The following is a 20,669-nucleotide window of genomic DNA, read 5'->3' as shown; positions in this document are numbered from 1 at the left end:
CTCTAAAACCGTGAGCCTCTAAATAAACTTTTTCCCCTCTAAAAATTTGTTCTGGTCAGGTCTTTTAGTCACCGCAGCACAAAAGCTGACTACAATAATAGCCTACAAAATAAAATATAACATTACATATTCTAAGCCTTTCAATGCAAAGCTGATCCAGGACTATCAAGCAGGCCATTCTCAAGTTCCCACACTGAGTCAAGTGCCCAGGCAAGCAGGACACTGCTGATTTTCCCAGTGCACTGCCCCAAGCTTCCCTGGTCTCCATCCTGCAAAGTGGATGGAGAATGTGCCACCAGATACTCTCTGATTACCCTTTGGGAAGAGGATATTCCATCCTACTTCAAAGACCATTTCCTTCTTTATTCAAAAAAAAATCTTCTTACTTAAATCAGAATAATTTAATTAATTGCACATTCAGGTAACTTTCACCACTGAAACCTCAAACTAATGAACACTTCAGCTCAGCTGAAGAATAGCCATATGTAGTGATCAAGATCTCATAATGAGACAGGGAAACAAAAATGTATTTTAGGATAAGTATATTCTCCTAGAGTTACCTTGCTACTGACTAGGAACTATTCAGTGAAAGAAATTCTGAACAGAAGTCAGTCCTTAAATTCTAGTTCTGGTGAGGCCATTAGCTATAAAACCCAAAATAAGTCATTTAAACTTCCTGTGCCTCTTCTCTACTCAAAAGTGAAAGGGATGGAATCAATGATTATTTAAGTCCTTCTGAGGTTTGTGGTTCTACCTTAATTTTAAAAATAAAAGAAAAACAACTTGTTTCCTTGGTCCCTATACATTTAGCTGAGAAGGAAAGGGCTGTCTTCAATACCAGTTCCTCAGCCGCTTGTTACATCTGCATTATTACATTTAGTTTGTTTTTGGTAGCTTCATTTAACAACATAGTTTCTCAGAATCACTTGCAAATTTACATTGTAATGGCCCTTCAGAGCAATTATGATATCAATAGAACCATTATGATTTCAGTGCTGCCATAACATCTTATAGGCACTAAAGATAAAATTTTTACGAGACATACTCAAGCTACTGCACAAAGCAGCAGTTTTTTACATAAACATAAACAGTTGAGCCTTTCAAAAATATTCTTAGTTTAAAAAACTAAAGGACACTGACATACACCAGACTCTCGTACCAGTGTGGAAAGAATATGTCTACTGAAATTTGTTATATATATTTATTATACATATTGGTCTGTATGGCTACTCCAGAACTGCAAAAATGTTTTAGCCTGTATTCACTGCTTTGAGCAAAAATTATAAGGATGTAAACCCAAAAAGTAGATAATCTTCATGTTCAACTCATTAAGTGACTGGAACAATAAACAAATGGATGTTTTAGATTTGACAATATATTTTTCTGAGATTTTCTGATTCCTAACTGATATCTAACTGAAATATCCTCTCCTAAGTTTAATGTCACAGAAAAGTGTGTGTGTGTGTGTGTGTGTGTGTGTGTGTGTGTGTGTGTGTGGTGTATGTTACCAATAAAGAAAAACTCTGGCTCTTTATGGTCTTTGTTGTATCAAGTTAAGGAGTGATTGAAGAAAGAATAGTACATCTCTGAGTCACTGGAGAAGAAAACATGGAGATATAGAAGGTGAAAATCAATAACTGAAAAGATTTTTAGGTCATTCAGAGAAAGAAATCTCAGAATTTAGAAAACAGAGTTCACTATCATAAGAAATGGTAGAGACTGAGAAATATAGCTGAGCTTTATTATTGTAATACCACTTTGGTATGCTTTAAGAGACGCAATGAATATTTTATTGCTTTTTAGAATATTTTTCCAGTGACCTGGTTATATTCTTGATGGATAACACCTCAAGAGTGGGCCTTAAAGCTGCTTAGATTTATTTAGTTATGTTTATATTTTGCAAAGGAATAAAAACCAGCTAGTAAAAGGCTGAGTTCTATAATTCACTAGGTTTCTGGAGGGATATTGTTCATCTCCCCTGACATTCTGAGTTTGTAGCCAGAGTAGGCGGTCAATAAACACTGATAGAAAAGATGGATGAATGGATGGTTTTCATATGTATTCACAGTAGATAAGGCAACTAAACAGATATTGTAAACAAAACTAAAATGTTACTTGGCATGGTGGTCACACCTGCAATCCCAGTGACTTGGGAGACTAAGGCAGGAGGATTGCAAGTGTGAGGCCAATATGAGCAATTTAGACAGACCTTGTCCCAAAGTAAAATAAAAGAACTGGCATGTATCTCAGAGGTACAGCCTGTTGGGTTCAATTCCCAGAACTAAAAAGAAGAAAAAAAAGGAAAAAGAGAGAAAGAAAGAAAAAGAAAAAGGAAAAAAAGCCAAAAAGGTTTTTTTCCATTTGTCTCAAATTTAGATGAAAATTATTCTATGTTTGAATTATAGCAGCTAATTCTGAATTCACTGGGTGTGATGGTACATGCTTGTAATTACAGCAACTCAGAAAACTGAGACAGGAGGATTACAAGTTTGAGGCCAGCCTCGGCAACATACTAAGACCCTCAGCAACTTAGTGAGACACTGTCTCAAATTTGCAAAAAAAAAAACAGAATATAGCTCAGTGGTAAAGCATCCCTGGGCTCAATCCCCAGTGCCAAAAATAAGCAAACAAATTTTCTCAATTACTTTGCTTTTTATGACTTAAGCAAATGCTTAATTTCATTAATACCTTGTATATAAAATTTTTATTAAATAATAATACAATTCATTCACAAATAATGACTTTGTCAGGTAGGTCTAAAATTCTTCTCCTTCTTCAGTAGATTACAAAGAATGGGTTTTATACAAATCATGGAGCAGAGAAAGAATCAAAAGCCCATCTTCGATTATGTCTGATCCTGAGTTTCCCTTGAGACATAGTAACTTTCTGCCAAAGGCAGGGGATGTTTTACATCTTTATCATAATTTCAGGAATTACGATATGGCCTGGAATTATTCACTATGGCAATGATCAAACACAGGTAAGTTTGGAGGGTATTAAGTGTATAATTTTATCCAGCTTTCTACCGTTTTCACCATATTTCAACCTATATTCTGACCAAATGCAACATATGCAAACTTTCCCTTTGATATCCATCAAAGACATCACCTGTTCTCTCCTCCTACTCCTTTGGAAGTTTAGTACCCTGCCTGTTTTGTTACCTTACTAACTACATCTAGGCCCCATGCATGCTCTCTCCACCTTACATGGCAATTTAAGAGTAAACAAATACATGTCTTGACATTTATTCAAGTTATAATCCTTAGCTAAGAATAGAGTAAAACACTTGGAATTATTAGAGATCTTTTGTGTTTTAACCTAATTAGTAATATATTATGGGGATCAACTGGTTGGTAGCTAAGATGTAGTCTGACATCTTCATGTCGCATTATCTTTCATTTACTTATGTCTAGGATATTCCTATACACATCCTAATATCTCTCTGCTACCAATACAGATTCCTAAGAAGTTATTTGTTATTAAAATTTAAATTTGTTATTTAAAATTGTCAAAATGAGGGCTGGTGGTATAGCTCAGTTGGCAGAGTACTTGTCTCACAAGACCAAGGCCTTGGGTTCAATCCCCATCACCAAAAAATAAATAAAAATTAAAATAAAATAAAATGCCCAAAATGTCTTAAGAGCAATCAAATAGCTTCATACAACCTCATAATTCAAACTAACAGGAAGAACAATAGTTTGTGAAATTTTTTTCTAAACTACATTACATACTTGAAAGCTTACTGATTTATAATAGTAATATAAATATTACTACATCAAAATGTGTTCTAATAAAAATTTGAAACTGATTTCCAATTCTGTAAATTATTTATATATTAATGTGTGCTAAAACATTTGGAAAAAACTTGATCATTTTACTGTATTCATTAATACTTTCCCTAAGAAACACACTTTAGATTCAATGACACACAGAGGCTGAAAGTGAAGGGATTAAGTTAAAAAAAAAAGTGTCTCTAGAGACAAGGTTCATTAATAAAAGAGTCAATTCAATGGATAAATATAGCAATTTTATATGTATATATTACATACAATATATATTACATGTGTATATAAATATATACATTTTATATGTATATGTTTATATACATATATTTATATATAATATATATTACATGTACATATAAATATATACATTTTATATGTATATGTTTATATACATATATATATAATATTTATATTTTATATGTATATATAATATTATATATTATATTTATATTTTATATGTATATATCATATATATTTAATATATTACATATAGGAAATATTATATTAAAATATGTAATATATTATATATAATATATATTATATATAAAATCAACATTAGACCCACTTTCAATAATAGCAAGGACTTCAAAACAGAAAATCATATAGAAAATGCATACTTGAACAACACTATAGCCTAAATAGGCCTAAGACATACTGAAATTTACCAATAGTAGAGAAATACACAAATCTTTTCAAGCACACACAGAACATTCTCCAGAACAGATGAAAATCATACCAAGTATATTTTCAAACCATAAAGGAATGAAACTAGAAATCAGTAAAGTAAAATATTGGAAAAATTCACAAATACATAGAAGTTAAATAACACACACTTGAACAACCATAGGATTGCATAGGAAATCAAAAAGAAATTTTAAAAATATTTCATGATGCATTAAAAAAACACAACTTTCCAAACCCTATGAGATACAGCACAAATAGTAATAAGAGGGAAATCTGTATAAATAAATGACTATATTAAAAAGAATAAACATCTCAAATAAATAATCCAACTTTAGATATTTAGAAACTTGAAGAAAGAGAAAACACTAAACACAAAATTAGGAGAAGGAAGAAATAGAAAACATCAGAGCAGAGGCAAAAATAAATAGAGAATAGAAAAATTTGTCAAAATTGACAAACCCTTGGCTAAACTCAGAAAAAATGACAGGAGAAAATGAAAGAATAGACATTACAACAGATGTCTCCAAAATAAAGTGGATCATAGGGATTGTTATGAACAAATATATGCCAACAACATGGATAACTTAGAGGAAATGCATAAGTACCTAGAAGAAAAGAACCTACCGAGAATCAATAAGAAATAGAAAGCCTGAATAGACAAATAACAAGGAATATTGATTTTTTAAAAATTCCCAAGAAAAGCTCAGGAGGAGATGAATTTATAGCTTAATTCTACCAAACATTAAGAATCAATACCAATCCTTCTTAAACTCTTCTTTAATAAAATAGAAGTTAAAGAAATACCTCCAAACTTATCTTATGAGGCCTGCATCACCTTAAGGCCAAAGACAAAGAGACCACAAGACAAGAAATCTATAGGCCAATATCTCTAATAATATTGATACAAAATCCTCAGTAAAATACTAGCAAACTGTATTCAACAACACATCAAAAAAGATTACATACCATGACAGTATTTTCCCAAAAGATCTAAAAATCAGTATGTTACAGAGAGACACAGGCACTTCAATGTTTATAGCAGCACAATTCCATAATAGCTAAATTATGGAATCAACCCAATGCCCATCAATAGACGAATGGATTAAGAAACTGTGGTATAGAGTTAGGGTTGTGGCTCAGTAGTAGAGTATGTCCTAGCACATGTGAGCACTGGGTTCAATCCTCAGCATCACATAAAAATAAATTAAATAAAGGTATTTTTTCATTAAAAAAAGAAACTGTGGTATACACACACACACACACACACACACACACAATGGAGTTCTACCAGTCATAAAAATTATGGCATTTGTTAGTAAAAGGATGGAAATGGAGAATATCATGCTAAGTGAAATTAGCCAAACTAAAAAACTCAAAGGTCAAACATTTTTCTCTTATATGCAGAAGCTAAAGTAAAGTAAAGGGGGAGGGAAGGATAAGATAACATAAAGAACCAATCAAATCAAATTAATAAATGAGTGAAAGAAAGTCTAGTAGAGCAGAGGAAGGAGAAGGGAAAAGGTAGGGAGAACAAGATGGAAAAGGGAGGGGGTAGATTATGAATGGAAATTTATTTCCATGAATATATGAGTTTGTCAGGATGAACCCAACTACTATGTATAACTATAAATTTCTAATGAAAAAATAAAAAGAATATATATTGTGACAAAGTGGAATTTATCCCTGGGAAGCAAGATTGTTTTATATATATTCCATATATAAACCAATGTGATACACCATATCACAAATAAAAGAGAAACAACACATGACCATCTAAATAGATGCAGAAAAAGCATTTGATAAATTTTAACATCCTTTCATGATAAACCTCTCAACAAAGTACTGAAGGAAATTTCTTCAACATAACAAAGATCATTAATGAAAATCCCACAGCTAACATCATAATCAATGAAGAAAAACTACAAGATTTTACTCTAAGATCCTGTAGAAGGCAAAGATGCTCAACTCTGTTCAACATAGGTTAGGAAGACTAGTAACAAAACACAAGGGAAAAAAATTAAAAGAAGCCAAATCAGAAAGGAAGAACTATAACTATCCTTGTTTGCAGATTACATGATTCCATATATATGGAAAACTTTAAAGGCTACATATACACATACAACATTTTGAGATTTATAAATTAACTCAATAAAACAGCAGGATACTAAATCAACACCCAAAGTTGGTTACACCAACAAAAGTTCTTACACCAACAAAAAGCTATCTGGAAAAAAAAAAAAAACTTGAGAAACAAAACCATTTATGGTAACATGGAAAATAATAAAATACTTAGGTATAAATTTAAACAAGTAAATAGAAGATTTATACTTTGAAAACTAAAACATTAATGAAAGAAATTTTAAAAGACATAAATAGAAAGATATTGTGTACTCATAGATTGGAAGAGTTAATATTGTTAAAATTTCCAGTCTATCTGAAATCTTCATTTTAATGCCAATTGAAATTCTAGTGACATTTTTCACAGAATTTTTTAAATCTAAAATGTTTATAGGATCATAAAAGACTCATGATATCCAAAACAATCTTGAGAAATAAACACAAAGTTGGAGGCACTATACTTTATATAACAAAATTATAGTCAGCACAACATTATGGTATTAGCATAAAAATAGACCAATGAAACCAGAGAGAACTCAGAAATAAACCCAAATACATATGGTCAACTAATTTTTGCCTAAGCCACCAAAAATACATAATGGGAAGAGGAAATTCTAAATAAAGGTGTTAGGGATACTAGGTTTTCACATGCAAAAGAATGAAATTTCACCTTTATCTTATGTCTTATGCCTTATATATAAGTGAACTCAAAATTCATGAAAGACCTAAACATAAAATTTAAAATTGCAGGGGTTGATGTTGTGACCCAGTGGTAGAGCACTCACCTAGCACATGTGGGTGCTGGGTTCGATCCTCAGCACCACATAACAATAAAATAAAGGTGTTGTGTCCAACTACAACTATAACAAAATATTTTTTGAAAAAATAAAATTGCAAAATTTCTAAAAGAAAACATTGGGAAAATCTCCTTGATATTTGAGCTTGGCAATGATTTTTTTTTTGGAAATCACACCAAAATCCCAGGCATGAATAGCATACATAAACAAGTGGAATTATAATAAATAAAAAAAATTAAAAACCTTCTCAAAGCAAAGCAACAAAGAGAAAACCTATAGAATAGGAGAAAAAAATCTAAAAACTATATCTGATAGGGGTTAATATTTAAAGTATTTAAGGAGGTTCCTAAATACACTATTCAAAACTAAAAAATTAAAAATAAACAATGGACTAAAGATCTAAATAGATATTTCTTTAAAGAAGACATACAAATGGCTAACAGGTATATAAAAAGGTGCTAAAGATAACCAATCATCAGAAAAATGAGACTCAAAACCATAATCATATATCACTTCACAACTGTTGGGATGACTGTTGTCAAAAAAAAAAAAAGGAGATAAAAGTATTGGCATGGAAGTAGAGAAAATGGAATCCTTGTACTCTGTTTATGGAACTGGAAGGTTCTCAAAAATTTCAAAAGAGAACCCTTCTGTAACCACCAACCCCTCTACTGGGGATGCATCCTTAAAAGGGAAAGATTATCATTTTCAACAACATGGATTGTTGAAAGAGAGAGCACTATGCTAAATGAAATCTTCTATTGTATGCTGCAAATGTGCTAAGAGGGTAAAAGTTCATGAAGTGATTAATTAATATTTAAAACAAAACACCATGCTCTGTACCTTAAATACATATAATAAAAATAATAATTTCCTAAGATTTTTAAAATTTATTTATTCTAATTTATTATACATGACAGCAGAATGCATTTCAACTCATAGTACATATATAGGGCACAATTTTTCATTTCTCTGGTTGTACACAAAGTAGAATCACACCAGGCTGTGTGGCTCAGTGAGAGAGCGTTCACCTAGCATGTGAAAGGTGCTGGGTTTGATCCTCAGCACCACATAAAAATAAATAAATAAAATAAAGGTATTGTGTCCAACTATAACTAAAAATAATTAAAAAACAAAAAGTAGGAGCACACTATTCATGTCTTCATACATGTACTTAGGGCAATGTTGTCCATCTCATTCCACCATCTTTCCTACCCCCATGCTCCCTCCCTCCCCCTCCCTTCCCTTTGTCCTATCCAAAGTTTCTCCATTCCTTCCACGCTCCCCCCAGACCCCCATTATGGATCAGCATCCTCATATCAGAAAAGCATTTGATTTGGGGGTATTGGCTTACTTCACTTAGCATAATATTCTCCAACTCTATCCATTTTATCTGCAAACGCCATGATTTTAATCTCTTTTAATGATGAGTAAAATTCCACTGTGTGTGTGTGTGTGTGTGTGTGTATATATATATATATATATATATATATATATATATATATATATATATATATATATATCTCACAGTTGCTTTATCCATTCATCCTCTGAAGGGCATCTAGGTTGGTTTCACAATTTAGCTATTGTGAATTGTGCTGCTATAAACATTGATGTGGCTGTGACACTGTAGTATGCTGTTTTTAAGCTCTTTAGATATAAACCAAGGAGTGGGATAGTTGGGTCAAATGGTGGTTTCATACTAAGTTTTCCAAGGAATCTCCATATTGCTTTCCAGGTTGGTTGCACCAATTTTCAATCCCACAAGCAATGTATGAGTGTGCCTTTTCCCCCACATTCTCACCAACACTTATTGGTTTTTTTTTTTTCTTAATAGCTGCCATTCTGACTGAAGTGACATGAAATCTTAGAACAGTTTGGATTTGCATTTCTCTAATTGCTAGAGACGTTGAACACTTTTTCATATATTTGTTGATCAATTGTATATCATCTTCTGAGAAGTGTCTGTTCAGTTTCTTGGCCCATTTATTGATTGGGTTATTTGTTTTGAGGGGGGGTTGAGATTTTTGAGTTCTTTATTTATCCTATAGATTAGTGCTGTATCTGATGTGCATGTGGTAAAAATTTTCTCCCATTCTGTAGACTCTCTCTCTTCACCTCATTGATCGTTTCTTTTGCTGAGAAGAAGCTTTTTAGTTTGAATCCATCCCATTTATTGATTCTTGATTTTATTTCTTATGCTAGAGGAGTCTTGTTAAGGAAGTCAGGGCCTAATCTGACATGAAGGGGTTTTTACAGTTTTACCCTATAGGCTTATAGGGTCCCTGCAGGGTTCCAATACCTCTTCTTTGAGGGGGAGATCAATATTAACAGATACCAATACAAACAATATATAGCCTTAAACCAAATAGCTCCTATTAAGTCATTTATAGTTTTGTCACAATATACAGAAATGGTGAGTTCAATTATTATCTATGATATAAACAGTAGTTTTGTTAAAGGGTCTACAGTTTCTGATGGTGGACAAAGAGAAAACTGGGGATAGATAGGGTGTAGGATGAAATGTTAAGGAGGTAGGAGATAAGGATATAGAGTTATCACATCTTAGGAAGCATGAAAGAGGAATCTAAAGAAGTTAGCTAGTAACAGGAGAAAGGATAGAAAATGATTTTGGGGAGACAAGTGATTTGGGGAAGACAATAGAGAGAGTACAAAAAACAAACAAACATGAAAAATTAAAAATGTAAAAATAGAGATCCAACATGGCGACAGGCACGGAGAGATCAAGTCTCTGACCTCTTCAGCTGCACGGGCATAGGGAGTCTTAAACCGTCAAAATGCTGTTTGCTCAGGAGCACTAGGCAATGCTGAGCTGACGTGGATCTGGGGTGAACAATCTGCACCTCTCAGAACACACACCGCGCCTGGAGCAGCTGAATTCAGGCTCCTATTCGCCTGCGTCTTGCAGACAAACCGCTGTGACTAAGTACTAAACGATCCAGATCCCACTGAGATAACTTGTCAGCTTTTCCTGATCCTGCGGAGGTTATTACCAACCGAGCCTCCATAGGCAGTGGCCACAGGATTGAGACGGGGCTTGGGAGAGCCGGTCAGGACCCACCAGTTGCATTGGTCACCCGGCAAAGGGAACGAACTGTCGCCATTCGCATGGGATATCACCATGGCAGAGAACTGACGTCACCAGAATGCGGCGGAGGAGATAACTTCATTGAAACCAGTGGCGGCAGGTGTGTAACCCCATAGCCCCCCCCTCCACACAGCAGGGAAACCTCAAGGGCCCCTCCCAGCTCTCCTGTGAGCGCGATAATCAGACCGAGGGAACAGCGGCATGGGACCCGCAGCACGGGACCCCCAGCTACCACTCCCACCAGCGCTGACAATTGAGGTCTCTTGCACCAGCTACCGGGGGCGTGGTTACCGGAGGGCAAGCAAACTACGCTGAGGGTTCTCAGCCCCAAGCTCCACAACTTTAGGGTCTGAGGGACTGGCAAACAGGGAGAGTGTGCCCAGTTGTTCAAGAAAATAGGGCTCCCGGGAACAGCAGACCTGGCATGTAGCCAGTATTGTGGTGAGCGTCACTGATGAGCGGGCCTGGCTGGAGGAAAAGTGGGGAAGTGTCTAGACACAAGAAAGGGCCCGAGGTACTCAGGATTGGAGACCCGCCCAGTCGGGGAGGAGGAGCTGCTGCACAGTGATTGGTCCCCGCGTATGTATTGAGAGGAGAAGTTTGGCCTGGTGGGGACAGCTCCACCTACTGGAAGAGAAGTTAATTGAACTCTAAGACTGCACTTTTTAATTTTTTTTTTTATTATTTGGGTTTTTTTAAATTGTTTTTTATTTTTTTTAATTTTTTTTCTATTTTTTATTTTTCTATTTTTTGATTTTTTTAATTTTTTCTTTTTTTATTTTCTATTTTTTTCTTTTGCCTTTTAATTTCTTTTCAAGTTCCTTATTCCCCTTTCCTTGAATTCTACCTGTTTACTCTCATTCTCTTTAGTGACTTCTTCCCTTCTAATACCTTTCCTCCCAAACATCACGACTCTGTTTATGTGTAATTTACTAAATATGCATAGGTAAATGTTCCGAGGCGTTATATAGTGCTACCAAGTCCCTAGCTACCCCCAAATACTCCAGACCATTCTCCTGTTAATATCCCTCGTCAGTAGAGCAACCTTCTAAGGTTGCCAAGAGATACCAACCTCAATACCATCACATCATTTGACCTAAATATAAGTCCCAAGACCAAATTGCAGACCGCTATATGCCATCAGAAACCGTACAAAGTTTAGGAAACGAATGAATCTGCATTAAAGTGCAACAAAACTCATCATCTCTAGTCATAGTCTCCCATCACAAAAGAGAGACTCCAGAGACACACAAAACCAAATAAATTTATAAGAGAAAACAGTAACTCAGCAGTCAAACAGAACAAGAAGTAACATAAGCAGCATGAAAAAGCAAGGAAGAAAAGGAGTACAAACAATGCAGGATAGCCTAAATATACAGGAGGACCTAGAGGCATCAGAAAAATGGTCAAATAAAGAACTCAAGGAATACCTTAGACAGATGGAATGGAATCTTAAAGAGGACATGAGACAGCAAATTCAAACAATGAAAGAACACATTGAAAATGAATTACATAAACAGATAAAAGACGCAAATAAGCATCTTTATCAGGAGATAGAGATGATTTTAAAAAATCAATCAATAATTCTAGAAATGAAGGAAACTATAAACCAAATTAAAAACTCAAATGAGAGTATTACTAACAGAGTGGAGCAAGTAGAAGCCAGAACGTCAGATAATGAAGACAAAATATATCATCTTGAAAAGAGTCTAGCCAACTCAGAAAGGCTGGAAAAAATCACGAGAAAAACATTCAAGAGATATGGGATAACATAAAAAAACCAAACATAAGAGTCATCGGGATAGAGAAAGGTATAGAAGTTCAAACCAAGGGAATGAGCAACATGCTGAATGAAATAATTATAGAAAACTTTCCAGAAATAAAAAAGGAAACGGATGTACAAATTGTAGATGCGTACAGGACACCGAGCATACAAAATCACAGTAGACCAACGCCAAGACACATTGTTATGAAGATATCCAATATACAGAACAAAGAGAAAATATTAAAAGCTACAAGAGAAAGGAGGCAGATTACATTCAGGGGTAAACCAATAAGGTTAACAATGGATTTTTCATCACAGACGCTGAAAGCGAGAAGATCCTGGAACAACGTATTTCAAACACTGAAAGACAATGGATGCCAACAAAGAATTCTGTATCCAGCAAAATTAAGCTTCAGGTACAACAATGAAAGAAAAATCTTTCATGATAAACAAAAGTTAAAAGAATTTGCAGCCAGAAAACCAGCATTGCAAAGAATCTTGATCAAAACACTACACGAGGAAGAAATGAAAAACAATAACCAAAACCAACAGTGGGAAGTACCTCAGTAAAGCGAGAGGGCAGGGGGAAAGCTAATCATGGAGAAAACAAACCAAATTAAAATTTTAAAAAAGATAAATAATCAAACATGGCTGGAAGTACAAACCATATTTCAATAGTAACTCTAAACGTTAATGGCTTAAACTCACCAATAAAGCGACATAGGCTGGTAACATGGATTAAAAAAACAAATCCAAAAATATGGTGCCTCCAGGAGACACATCTGATTGGAAAAGACATACACAGGCTGAAGGTGAAAGGTTGGGAAAAAACATACCACGCACACGGTCCTTGTAAGCAAGCAGGGGTGGCCATCCTCATATCGAATAAAATCGACTTCAAGACTAAGTTAATCAAAAGGGATAAGGAAGGACATTATATACTGTTTAAAGGAAACATTAACCAACAAGACATAACAATCATCAATATTTATGCACCAAATCATGGTGCTGCGACGTTCATAAAACAAACTCTCCTCAAGTTCAAGAATCAAATAGACCACAACACAATAATATGGGAGACTTCAACACACCTCTCTCACCATTGGACAGATCCTCCAAACAAAAGTTGAATAAAGAAACTATAGAACTCAATAACACAATCAATAACCTAGACTTAACTGACATACATAGAATATATCAACCATCATCAAGTGGATATACTTTTTTCTCAGCAGCACATGGATCCTTCTCAAAAATAGACCATATATTATGCCATAGGGCAACCCTCAGTAAATATAAAGGGGTGGAGATGATACCATGCATTTTATCTGATCATAATGGAATGAAACTGGAAATCAACGATAAAAGAAGGAAGGAAAAATCCTACATCACATGGAAAATAAACAATATGTTACTAAATGATCAATGGGTTACAGAAGACATAAAGGAGGAAATCAAAAAATTCTTAGAAATAAATGAAAATACAGACAACAACATATCGGAATCTATGGGACACAATGAAAGCAGTTTTAAGAGGGAAATTCATTGTCTGGAGGTCATTCCCCAAAAAAAGAAAAAACCAACAAATAAATGAGCTCACACTTCATCTCAAAGCCCTAGAAAAGGAAGAGCAAAACAACAGCAAAGGTAGCAGAAGGCAAGAAATAATTAAAATCACAGCAGAAATCAACAAAATTGAAACAAAAGAAACTATTGAAAAAATTGACAAAACTAAAAGTTGGTTCTTTGAAAAAATAAATAAGATCGACAGACCCATAGCCATGCTAATGAAGAGAAGAAGAGAGAGAACTCAAATTACTAACATACGGGATGAAAACGGCAATATCACAACAGATGCTACAGAAATACAGAAGACAATTAGAAAGTATTTTGAAACGCTATATTCCAATAAAATAGAAGATAGTGAAGACATCGATAAATTTCTTAAGTCATATGATTTGCCCAGACTGAGTCAGGAGGATACGCACAAGTTGAACACACCAATATCAATGGATGAAATAGAAAAAGCAATCAAAAGACTACGAACCAAGAAAAGCCCAGGACCGGATGGGTATACGGCGGAGTTTTACAAAACCTTTAAAGAAGAATTAATACCAATACTTTTCAAGTTATTTCAGGAAATAGAAAAAGAGGGAGCTCTTCCAAATTCATTCTATGAGGCCAACATCACCCTGATTCTGAAACCAGACAAAGACACTTCAAAGAAAGAAAACTACAGACCAATATCTCTAATGAACATAGATGCAAAAATCCTCAATAAAATTCTGACGAATCAGATACAAAAACACATCAAAAAAATTGTGCACCATGATCAAGTAGGATTCATACCTGTGATGCAAGGATGGTTCAATATACAGAAATCAATAAATGTTATTCACCACATCAATAGACTTAAAGATAAGAACCATATGATCATCTCGATAGACGCAGAAAAAGCATTCAACAAAGTACAGCATCCTTTTATGTTCAAAACACTAGAAAAACTAGGGATAACAGGAACTTACCTTAACATTGTAAAAGCTATCTATGCTAAGCCTCAGGCAAGCATCATTCTGAATGGAGAAAAATTGAAGGCATTCCCTCTAAAATCTGGAACAAGACAGAGATGCCCTCTATCACCACTTCTATTCAATATAGTTCTCAAAATACTGGCCAGAGCAATTAGACAGACAAAAGAAATTAAAGGCATAAAAATAGGAAAAGAAGAACTTAAATTATCGCTATTTGCGGATGACATGATAATATATTTAACAGACCCAAAAGGGTCTACAAAGAAACTACTAAACTAATAAATGAATTCAGCAAAGTGGCAGGATATAAAATCAACACGCATAAATCAAAGGCATTCCTGTATATCAGTAACAAAACTTCTGATATAGGGTACACTTGTACATTGCTGGTGGGACTGCAAATTGGTGCGGCCAATTTGGAAAGCAGTATGGAGATTCCTTGGAAAGCTGGGAATGGAACCCCCACCATTTGACCCAGCTATTCCCCTTCTTGGACTATTCCCTGAAGACCTTAAAAGAGCGTATTATAGGGATACTGCTACAACGATGTTCATAGCAGCACAATTCACAATAGCTAGACTGTGGAACCAACCCAGATGCCCTTCAATAGATGAATGGATAAAAAAATATATATATGGCATTTATACACAATGGAGTATTACTCTGTAATAAAAAATGACAAAATCATGGGATTTGCAGGGAAATGGATGGCACTAGAGCAAATTATGCTAAGTGAAACTAGCCAATCCCTAAAAAACAAATGCCAAATATCATCTTTGATATAAGGAGAGCAACTAAGAACAGAATAGGGAGGAAAAGCATGAGAAGAAGATCACCATTAAACAGGGACGAGAGGGGGGAGGGAAAGAGAGAGAGAAGGGAAATTGTATGGTAAAGGAAGGAGACCCTCATTGTTATACAAAAATTACATATAAGAGGAAGTGAGGGGAAAGGGGAAAAAAACAAGGGAGAGAAATGAGTTACAGTAGATGGGTTAGAGAGAGAAGATGGGAGTGGAGGGGAGGGGAGGGGAGGGGGGATAGTAGAGGATAGGAAAGGCAGCAGAATACAACATACACTAGTATGGCAGTATGTAAAAAAGTGGATGTGTAACCGATGTGAATCTGCAATATGTATACGGGGTAAAAATGGGAGTTCATAATCCGTTTGAATCAAATGTATGAAATATGATATGTCAAGAGCTTTGTAATGTTTTGAACAACTAATAAAAAAAGAAAAAATGTAAAAATAGGAGATAAAAGAATATACAACACAACTATAATATGCTATTCATACATTCTAGTCCTCATTATCCTAATTCATGAAAAGTACTTGGTTTCACAAATGTTGGGGATATGAGGGCTAGAGAAGAAAGAGAGAGAAAAGAGAGAAAAAAAAATCTTGAAGGAAAACACAAGGATCCTTTTTGTTGGAGATCAGTATCTTTCCTGCTTTGCTTCTCATCCAATAGGTGAGATGGTCTGTTGTGTGCTGGTATCTCCACCCTCAGGAAGGTGAAGGTTGTTGGTCTTCGGGGCAGAGCTCCTGGAGGTAGGGTATAGCACTTGGAGATCCCTAATGAAAGACTGCACCCCAAGGATCTCCTTTGGGGCCCACTGGTATGATGTGGGCATCTGATATTATCTCCTTATATCACCTGTAAACCTCATAATTCCTGGTCTCTAATTTAGTATTTAAACTGTATCTCACTCATCCCCTCCCTTTCTACTTCCCGATCAGGAACCTTTCTCTGCAGAGGTCTTGTGGGCTGCACTCTAGGGGCTACGCACCCATTGTGGAGAGCTGTTTTGTATTGGGCAGTTCAGGACCAGGCTTTGAAGCTACAGACCAGTCACATAGTTGAAGAACTGTGCTGGGTTAGTGGGTGTGGGGGAGAGAAGGGAGTTGGGGACTATAGGTACCTTAATATTGCTTCTAGGCCCCCAGCCAGTGTCCCAAGCTGGGAGTTACTCCATCTAAAGATGGCAGCAAGGTGTCCCAAGATAGGCAGCTGCTATCAGAGATGGGGTGTCAGATCCCGTCAGGCAGTGGCATTGGGCAGCATGTTCAGAGATGCAGTTCTGTGGCATGCAGTGTTGTGGCTAGTGGCTGTCTCCAGATCCTGTCTGGTATCCTCAGATGCAGGCTATCACATGTAGGGAATATGGCAGTGGTTGCAGTGTCCCAAGATGGAGGCAACCTGAGTAGCCCCACATTGATAGATGGGAGTCCACACAGGAGTCCCATCTGGAGGTCCTGTGTGTGTGCAGTGGCAGGGAGAGGGGGAGGTCCTAAGCTGTCCCTGAGACCTGAGGACCTTCATGGGAACAGCAGCCAGGATTCTTGTGCAGGAGCAGCTATTGGGGTCCTCTAATAACTTGCAGATAAACAGTATTCCTACTGCTTGAATCCCAGGTGACAGAGCAGCACAGAATGCAGCCTCCCTCTAGCCTGTCATCTTTGTATTATTAATTTGTTTATTCATTCCAACTTTCACAGATAATTAAATAATCTTCATCTTCATTTCTGCTTATTTCAGATAATTATGTTAGTGATTAATCACATCTTTTTTCCAAAATTTGTATACTAAAAAAAAAAAAAAAATGCTTTTACCTTAAAACCAAATGAAATGCTTCACTAGAACTGCTTAATTTGACTACAAACTTAGCAAAGAGTATAAACATTGACCTTTTGCATTTGAATTGAACTGCAACTACTCCAACTGTCTACTCAGAGAAGACGCCTAAATGAATCAAGTTCCTCAGGTGGACTCTGAGCAAGGAGGTCAGTCTCAAAAAACCTTACAGGCTTCTTAAATTTTTCTTGACTAGCCTTATAGCTGCCAGGTTGAGGGAAGTAAAAATAGTTCTGTGGTTATAAGATGATTGCCAAATTATTTAAGCTGTCCTGACAATTACATATGTTTCATGTCTGTTCATCTTTTATCTTATAGTATTAATTTTTATGCTGTATTCATCCGAAACCACAATCCTTTTAAATAGTATTGGGAATGAAAGTTTTATTGCCAGACAGGTAAATATAGATATCAGACTGATCATGTCTTAACCTAAATAACTATTTCTGAAACTTTGTACCAGTAGCCTTCTGAGAGTATGGGTAAAGGTAGAGTCAAATATAATCCAATTTTGTAGCCAAGAAGAATCCTCTATCCCCACTATCTTACAGTTAAGCCTATTTCTTTATCCTATAGGTATGAAAGGAAATTACATCCAGTTTACAAATGAATTCCACTGCAAGCAATGCAGTGAGAAAGGCAGCTTTTGAAACCTCTGGCCAGAATCAGCCTTAACATAATGTTTTATGATTATAATACAAATGCTTCTTGGAGGGGAAAGGTAGTGTTATTTGAGGACTGGAAGTTATTTGTGTCACTGTGTGCAAATTTCTCAAGTGCACATAAAGATCCAATCTCACCATCTTTATACCATTTGAAATGGCATAGTAGCATCAACCAATTAATTTTAGGTGATATTATAAACCAAAAAGAGGCACCTATAGAAGTTATGGATTGATTAATTTGTTTAACTGTAGCAATTAGTTCACTATACATACGTGTATCAAAACAGCATGTTGTACACTTTAAATATATGTAATAAAGTTGGATGTGGTGGTAGATGCCTATAATCCCAGTGGCTCAGGAGGCTGAGACAGGAAGATAGCAAGTTCAAAACGAGCCTCAGCAATTTAGCAAGGCCCTAAGCAACTCAATGACACCCTTTCTAAATAAAAATATAAAAAAGGTCTCTGGATGTGGCTCAGTGATCAAGAGCTCCTGGGTTCAATCCCGGTGTATGTGTGTTTGTGTGTGTGTATGTGTATTATATATATATATATATGTTTTATATATATATATATATATATATATATATATATATATATATATATATAATTTTAGTATAAAAATCATAATTTTACTGAGATTTCATGTATAACATATATGTGAGATATATAGATGGTGAGCCCCAATGCCATTTCCAAAGGTTCTGTGAATACTTATTTCCATAACAATGTTCACAAGTAATAAAACCATGGTGAAGTATTAAATGAGACTCAAAATACGAGATGAATTGCATAATACCTCTTGCTAATAACCTCTGCCACCCCATTAAAGATCCTTAACAAAAGGAGAAGTGAATCAGTAATGGCCTTCAAGTCTAGAAAAAGGAGGAACAGGAAGATTGAATTTAAGGAGATAAACTCAAAAGCAAACATCTACTAGAATGGAATTAAATAACTAAAAAATTAGCTAAAATTTCAAAATAAAATTCTCATTTTTTAAAATAAAGTAGCAATATCACTGAAAAGATTTCATCTAGTTTCTGGATTCTACAATATTAAACTCCACAGTCCCAGATTTTCCATGACAATATGAGAAGATTTAAAGTAAAAATTGAGTTTTTAACTTCTAAATAGTCCTAGAAGAGGTTATATAGCACTTTTAAGACATCATTACTATCAAGTCCCCAAACCTAGTCATATTTCTATCAGTATGACAATCTTTTCTGATTGTTCTGATGCATGCCCCAGTTCAATTAACATAGCACTCAACCTTTATTTTATTGCCACTATAAAAATATAAATGAACAGTCAATATATGCATATGGTATCTCTTGAAATTTGAGTAAAATATAAAAGCAAATATTCAAAAATAGGATTAAAAAATGCTCATTGCTGGGCTAGGATCGTGGCTCAATGGTAGAGTGCTTGCCTCACATGTGTGAGGCATTGGGTTCAATTCTCAGCCCTGCATATAAATAAATGAGTAAAACAAAGGTCCATCAACAACTAAAAAAATATTTTTTTAGTTTGCTTCAGTATTTGGACACCTAAAGAAATAATGTCCTGGCCTAGTTTTGGTATTTAAAATTAGTAAATTAGCTGGTGATAAAGATAGTGCATCTCTCCCTTTTGTCTTTCACCAAATAATTCTTCAGTTGATGTTTTATTTGGGTAAATCATCCTTTATATTTATATCAGTTAATTAAAATGTTTTAATTCATCAAAGAATTTTATGCAGTGAACACAAAAACTACCCCAACAGTATCAAGAAGAAAGGCCTCTGAGTATAATGATTTTCATGCACCTTGCCTATCATTTTGAAGTCATAATAGCAATACATGTAGATTCAAAGCCATTCTTTTCTAAGAGAAAATGGAGACTGCCTTCAATTCCAGTTGCAAACTGCTGAGGAACTTAACTTTGTTTCATTAATATTCCTTCTTAACAGAAATTCTAATTCACAGCAGAGGTCCAAGCTAAGGTCAGCAATTATGATGGCAAAGCAGCAGAGTACTAATGACAGGCAATATTGTAGCTGCATTAATGCCCAATGACAGGGTTCATGTCAAGCTGTTAAAGAGATATAAGGCACATGGTCTGCAGCAAGCAGCTTTCTAAAATTATCTGAGCATTCTATTACTTCACATTAAAAATAACATATGATAAGATATACACAGGCCTGATAAATGGAGAAAACTCCTTCTGTCCAACAAATAAACAAATAAATAAACCCTCAAATTGCTAAGTAGTTTGCCAGAAGAGGATCATTTTGAAGAAAAGAGGATATTTGTATATAAAATCAAGGTAAGAAAATTAGGAGACTAAGAAGAATATTGGTTGGATAGAATCACAATATCTGTGTCCACAGAGATATTCCTTAAGAAGAGCGTTTCCAGGAACAGATTCAACTTACCACTATTCAACTTAACACTATTCACCATGATTAGATTGGAGATATCTGCTTAACACAAAAACTACTATATTTATCAGTTTGAAAAAGGTAAAGCAGATTAATATCTTTTTGTACCTCAATTTCCTCATCTTCCAGTGAAAACACTTCCTACCTTTCCAAAATAAAAG

Source organism: Marmota monax, unplaced genomic scaffold (assembly GCF_021218885.2).
Source record: "Marmota monax isolate L192 unplaced genomic scaffold, Marmota_monax_Labrador192_F-V1.1 WCK01_AAM20220418_F8-fsc00001, whole genome shotgun sequence".
Taxonomy (NCBI): Eukaryota; Metazoa; Chordata; class Mammalia; order Rodentia; family Sciuridae; genus Marmota; species Marmota monax.
This window is presented reverse-complemented; position numbering follows the sequence as displayed.